Here is a 6,950-nt window from a genome sequence, read left to right on the forward strand (position 1 = left end):
GGATTTCAGATTTTTCAACAATTTCTTTATAATTTGTAATTATTTGATTTTATTTCTTTATCATAGTAATATAATATTATGATTTTGTAAACAAAAATTTGAATATGTATATAATTTAAATTATATAATATTATAATTAATGAATGAATGTGTGAATTGTATAAATATTAAATATTAAATGAATTATATGTATTTATGAATATATACATATATAAATATATTAAATGTTCGAAAATAAATTTCGTTTTTCGCATAAAGCCTTAGTTAGTCGTATTTATTGACATCGGACTTTTACTTTTAATCTCAAAATCATTTACTATTTAATAAAATAAACATTTAACAATCACATTTGACATAACAAAATGATATACAGTTTACGAAAAAAGATTTGTTAAACGAATGTTACAATTGAAATTATTTTTAATAATTTCAGATTGAACAAATGAAAACCCTCGATGGATGCTAATTTTTGAATAACAACACGAGAAATATAAGACTATTCTACTATTTAAGGCTAATAAATTTTTTTCTTTAAATCGTACAAACGTTTCTTAAAAACTTAGAAACTTTTGTTATAATCCGAAAAAAAATTAATTTTTAAATCATTGAATAACTTTTGTACAATTAATGAGTTTTTAAAGCAATGTTACGGAATTGATTGTAAATCATAATCAATTTTTAAGGGATCCTCTTGTTTTTTAAAACTATAAATCGAAATATACATTGGAAAAAAAAAAGTTTGAATTTAATAAGTACAACGATTCAAAATCCGGTTTGGAGCATGATTTCTGAGTTATCTTATATAACGATTAATTACATTCTTTTTAATCTTATGCAGTAAGGATAATTATGATACATGATATACGTTTCTTATCTTAAAAGACTGAGCTCGGGTTTGATTTATTCGGTATCGAGTTGAGCTCGTAGCTTCGAGTTTCATTTCGATCGAAGATGAATTAATCATTTATTCTTTTTTTTTTTGAATCTTTCTCAGATATTACAATCTACGAGAAGTTATTGGAATATCTAAATATTTTTCTTCTATTTAATTAATAGAGAGATATGACAAAAAAATCATTTCAATTAATTATAAATAACATAAACTGGTAATATCAATTCGCTAATATCATAATTTATTATTCGGAGTAAATAAAAAGATAAATCCTAAAATCATAAATAAAAAAAAGAAAGATCAAATAAATCTGGAACATCAGATACACCTGTGTAATATTGTATATCGCATTTGTAATATCATAGTTTGTAATTTTCGAGTATTAGAACGTAGTAATTGATGAGTAGCATAACACTGAACCAATAAACATTTCACATTTAATATCAGAAATAGAAAATCTAGGAGAATATAAAAATTAATTTTATTTTATTTTTATTTTTATTTTTCAAGAAATAAATGGTATATGATGCATTTGCATTAGAAGTTAAAAAAATGAAATATCTTGTACGAGTAAACTTTGAAAGCTCATCTCTGGATACTCTTTCGTATTATCTCGTACGAAGAACCGAGTTTTTCAACAACGCCGATTGTTATCAACGTTTTCATACCAACGAGATATCGAAACGAAGAGATGGAATTTCGTGAACGACACAATGTATATCTCACGTTCGATAGAGCGTTAATCTCGCACGAGTAAACCGATCGACGAAAAAGTTAGGGAAGCTCTCTTCTATCGGGTGTAACTTTCCAACCCCTTTCCGCCCTGCAACGCTTTGTTTTTTTGTTTCTATTTTTTTCCTTTTTTTTTTCATTGGCTTTCTCGTTATTTTTTCACTTTCATTTTGCTACCGAATAGCAATATTCGTGTTATTCCGATAAAAGTGAATCGAGGTTTTAGCGAAGACTTCCTCCCTATGACCGATGTTTTGCCAATACTTTCATTTATAAATTACCGAGAGAAATGTCAGCCATTTTTATTGTTATTTTTTTTTGTATCCCTAATTACGTACTCAATATAATCAAATGTTCTGGACGATTACATTTTTTTTATATTATATTATTTTTTATTTTTGTAATTAAATTTTTGTTACATTTAATATTAAATACAATTGTTTTAGTTTTGTATTTATTAAGAAAATTAATTTTACGGTTAATTGAAGTAGATAATCGTTCGAAACAATTGCACTGAAAGTTCATTTCTTATTTTTTTTGTATGTTTATTTTTTCAAGAAAAATTAAGGAATTTATTTTTAAAGTTGAATTTTAGTATTGGCAGATATAATCATAATAAATGAAATTTATTTATTTATTTATTTATTTCTCTTTCTCTTAACGCAAAAGGCATGGAAAGAATGCGTCGCGAGGACTATGTGGTGGGGGAAATATGTGAAAGGAGACTTCTAAGAGAAAGGGTGGGAGAAAGAAAGAAAAAGAGAGAAAGAGATTGCGAAGTCATGTAATGAAGAAAGAAGATGTGCTCAAAGAAGGAGAGGGAGGGAACGAGAGGGTAAATTTATCCGTCGGTACCGAACGAAGTTCTTTGCGGCATGGTACGGTACGGTGCAGTACGGTACAGTACGGTACGGCACGATACGATACGATACGATACGGTACAGCGTTTTCCGCCACCGCGATTTTGCTTTTACCTCTTCTTTTGCCGTTAGGCGAAATTTTTCTTTCCTTCTATACTTCCGGCTTCGGTTTAACATTTGCCGCGATCTTGGATGGAATCATTTTCAAAGAGAAATTCATCATATTTTACCAGCTATTAAATCAAATTATATTCCCTTTTAAAGGTTGGGGAATCATAATTTACGAGTACATTTATGAGCACTCGTAGAATCATGTTTTTTTTTTTAATAAATATTTAAAACAAACGGGTTAATGTTCTTTTTAAATATTCTGTTATTTTATTTTTATTTTTTTGTGCTTTTAATTACGAACAACGATATCGTAAATTAATTTTTATCATCGTATCTATGGCATCCCCCCAATCGAAAATTTACTTCTTTTTCCAATATTTGCAAAAAAAGATTTTTTTAATCGTTTCATTTTATTACTATTAATTAAGACTAATTACAACATTTTTTAAGAATACCGATGAATAAATAAATTATTTTACGTCGCATCTTATACGACGAGAGAAGAAGTACCGAATGACCAACTTCAAGACCCCACAGCGTCGTTATGTTGGTCACGGCGGTCATTGGTTCCTATTAAAAAGTTGTTCTACGGGATCCCCATCGGTATTCTTTTCAAGTAAATCTTTTGGGACGCCCCATATATTCTAACAAATTATCCAGATCGTTATTTGATAATTAAAAAGAAAAAGTAGAAATGAACGTTTTATTTCAATAATAAAATGCAACAAATTTAACTAACAAAAAAAAAACATTATAAATTGTTGTCCGTATTTCATGGCGTACAAATAACCGCGTATCAGTTGAAATAAATTTTTGTAAAAACTATTTAACGGAGCTTGGAGTATCCTGTAATGTATTACACGTAAAATCGTGTAACCCCTTCCCAATGGTCACAGTTAATGGCACGGTACTTGTAATTTTTGGAAAAATACAACGGAACGAATGAAAACTATTGAACAAAAATACGCGATATCATCTCGCATTTATTTTCTACATTTAACATTTGTATACAACTGGAAAGAAATGATTTAATTATTGTCGTTGTAATTGTTTCCCAAAAACGTTTAAATATAACTTACTTAAATAAGGAAAACTAGGGAATGAAAGTATCACGTTAAATATGACTCTCTGAAAGATATTACCGATATAGCGATTTTATTTTTTTGTTTTTATAAGTAAAACATTAAATTATATCGAGAAAAAATAAAACCTTTCGTCAATATTGACGAATCATTAAATTATTATTTCAAATATTTTATTATGGGTACCGAAAAGTAATCAAAATTTGGTTTCGTTGCAGAAAATATTTATTTAATAAAGAAATTTCAAATGCTAATCAATAAAAAATGTTTCCATCATTTTCTAATACTTTTTGCTGTGGGTAAAGGCAAATGTTCAATTCTCATTTTTAAAAAATCCTTCGATTTTTTATTGACACAAACTAAATGTGAGTGAACTCATTGAAAATATTTTGATTACTTTTCGGTCCTCTTAATATTGTCGTCGAAAAAAATATTATAGAAAAAAAAATTCGAAATATAAAACTTATCAACAGGTTTAACCCATAAAATCATAACTTCCAATTGTTAATATAACAAATAGTTATACTAATAAAAGTTGTCTACGTGACGTTTCTTAGCCATCGTCGAAAGACACCACACCACGCCGTTCCTCGCGCTTGGTTGGTTACGCGCCGCGCGCCATGCTACGGGGATTTACCGTTAGTTACTTTGAAAACTTAGAGCGCGAGTAGAGTAGTCGATAGACAAGAAAAAAGAACAAAAACAACGAAACGAAGAAAAAGAACAAAAAAAAAAGAACAAGAAGAAAGAGAAGAAGAAGGGTGGAAGGATGGAAGGAAAGAAAGAACACGAAAAGGAAGAAGAAGAAGAAGAAGCAAATGCTGGAATGAAAGGAAGAGAAGTGGGATGAGGGGAAGGAAAGAGTTGATGTTGGGTTGCTGTGAGGGGAACGGAGGGGGAGGGTGGGAAGGATTGGCGAGTGGCTCGAAGAGAGAGAGAGAAGGAGGTCGGTGAGGTGGGATGGGCTCGAAAGAAGGGGAAAGGGGGGAAAAATAGAGACAAGAAAGGCGCAATGATCGTTCGTCCGAGAAAGAGGATGGGGTGGATGAGGAGGATGAAGCGGTGAAGAGGAGTGCAGTGAGGGACTCTATAACGAGACAAGGTTGGGAGGTCATCGGTACGTTGGGTAGACCGAGACAGGAGAGACTGGCATCGGGCCATGAGAAAGAAGCCTCGCACAGACAGAGACGGTAGATACGCGTGCGACCAAAGTGGAGAACGACGACGAGGGGAATGAGGAGGAGGAGGAAGGCGCGAGAGTCCTCCCCACGCATATATGTAAGCATGTATATATATGATAAAAAGAGAGAGAAAGAAAGAAAGAGCAATGAGAAGCAAAAGAAAGAAGAGTATGGTTGGCTGGCAGGCACTCTCTTGCCTCTACTTTATTCCCTCCTTCCCTCTCACCCTCTCTTTATATCTGGCTTTCTCTCTCGCTCGCTCAGTCCCATAAGCAAGCGTTTGCATGACAAAGACAGAAGGAAAGGCATCGTCAAGCGAGTTCCACACCAAGCAAGCTAGCAGCAAGCAAACAAGCAACCAAGGCACCAGCCTACTCGGCTCGAAGAAGGACGCTACTCACAGATACAATTTCAAGATGATCAAGGGAACTGGTAGAGGAACGCGAGAATACTACTACTACTACAAATACTAGCATGATAGTCGTCACGTCGAACCATTTTTCGTGTCAATTGTCGGGCCCGGATTGGCCTGGCCTGGCGTGGCGTAGCCTGGCATGGCGTAGCATAGCATGGCATGGCATAGCATGGTATGGTTATAGCAGGGTTATATAGCATGGCATGGCATGGTATGGCATGTTGTTCGAGGCCGTGACGATCGTCCGCACCGTGTGTCTTCTTTCGCACCCACGCCTCGTCCTCGTCTCGTTCTACTCGGTCGCACGATTGCATGCTAGATTGAATGATCGGCGCCTGTGAGTGCGCCGATGAAGCATCGGTCGCACGAGCGTTACGTTCCGATTCTTTCCCATTTCGTAACACCCCTTTTATTCCCCCCTACCCCTACCCACTAACCCCCTAATCCTCACGTCAAAGCGCCCTTCATCGTCGTTTACATTTGCTTGCTTTTATATCACCAAATTGACTCTTTTTCTTTCTTTCTTTTCCTATAAACTTCCTATTAACTCTGACATGAAACCTTTTTTTTTTTATAGAAAAACGGTAAAAAAAAAAACAAGGATATTTTCGTATTCCTACAGATAGAAAGAGAACAGAAAGGTTCGAAATGTTAAGAAGAAACCAGAAGAGATGGTTTCTTCTGGTGGACTCTCTGTGCTTCACGACTTAGCGAGCAGTGGTCCGAGAGGAAGGACCGGTTTCAAAGGATGCTCCCACCTTTCGTCCTTCGAACGACTACGACGCGTCGCTTCTCTCTACGCTCCTGCATTCCCTCCCGCTTATATTCATTACTTCTTTTCCATCTCTTTCTCTTCTTCTTCTTCTTCCTCCATTTGGTCTTTGCTGTTGGTCGTTATCATCCTTTGCTTCTCTCTCTCTTTCTTTTTCTCTCTTTTTCTTCCTCTCTTTCTAACTTTCCATCGTCCATACGATGATCGTAGGGGCTTTCTCAAAGACATTCGGTCGGCATCTCTGCTCTTTTCTCTCTCTTTCTATCTCGAACGAATAGCTTCGTCGCAGTAATTTATTTTTAATAAACGATCCACTTGCCTCTCCCCCTCTTCCTCTTCCCGAGGAAGAAACTCGTCTTGCACGTTCGTTTATCGTGTCCTTCTACTACTCTCCACCAAGAGAAAGAAAGAAAGAAAGAAAGAAAGAAAGAAAGAAAGATAGATAGATAGATAGATAGATAGATAGATAGATAGAGAAAGAGAGAGAAGGAAAGGGGGAGGAGGAGAAAGATAAATAGAAAGAGATCCTTTTCATGGACGATCGACTCCTCGAGTCATATCTTTTCGAGTCGATCGTGTTTCGCTCGTTGAACTCGATTTAAACATCGCGCGAGAAGAGACAGAAAAAGACGAAATGAGTTAGACAGAGAAAGATAGAGTGTGGTAGGAAGAGAAAAAGAGAAAATGATAGAGATAGAAAGACAAGCCGCGTATATTCGTACGTAAATACGAATGTAGTATATGTAGAAGTTGATTTTTCCTGGGTAAAATCGGCACTCGAGCATAATGGATCGGCGCGTCCCTCTTGAACGAGGCATTGATGGAAATTTAATATGACGAAAAAGACACTCGAGGAGGATTTTAATATCGCGTGTCTGTCGAAAACACAGGAACGTGTCCCGTTC

The 6,950-nt window shown here is 34.8% G+C and overlaps 1 long non-coding RNA gene across 1 annotated transcript; it reads left to right on the top strand.

The window, feature by feature from the left end:
* The first annotated feature begins 289 nt into the window (after positions 1-289).
* LOC149033184 (uncharacterized) lies at positions 290-6,556 on the top strand. Its single transcript, XR_016175884.1, has 2 exons — positions 290-4,955; positions 5,896-6,556. It is a non-coding gene; the product is annotated as an uncharacterized LOC149033184 (long non-coding RNA).
* The last annotated feature ends 394 nt before the right edge of the window (positions 6,557-6,950 follow it).

The sequence above is a fragment of the Polistes dominula genome, unplaced genomic scaffold (genome assembly GCF_049000335.1).
Source record: "Polistes dominula isolate Pdom_NZ unplaced genomic scaffold, Pdom_raw_medaka contig_15, whole genome shotgun sequence".
Lineage (NCBI taxonomy): Eukaryota > Metazoa > Arthropoda > Insecta > Hymenoptera > Vespidae > Polistes > Polistes dominula.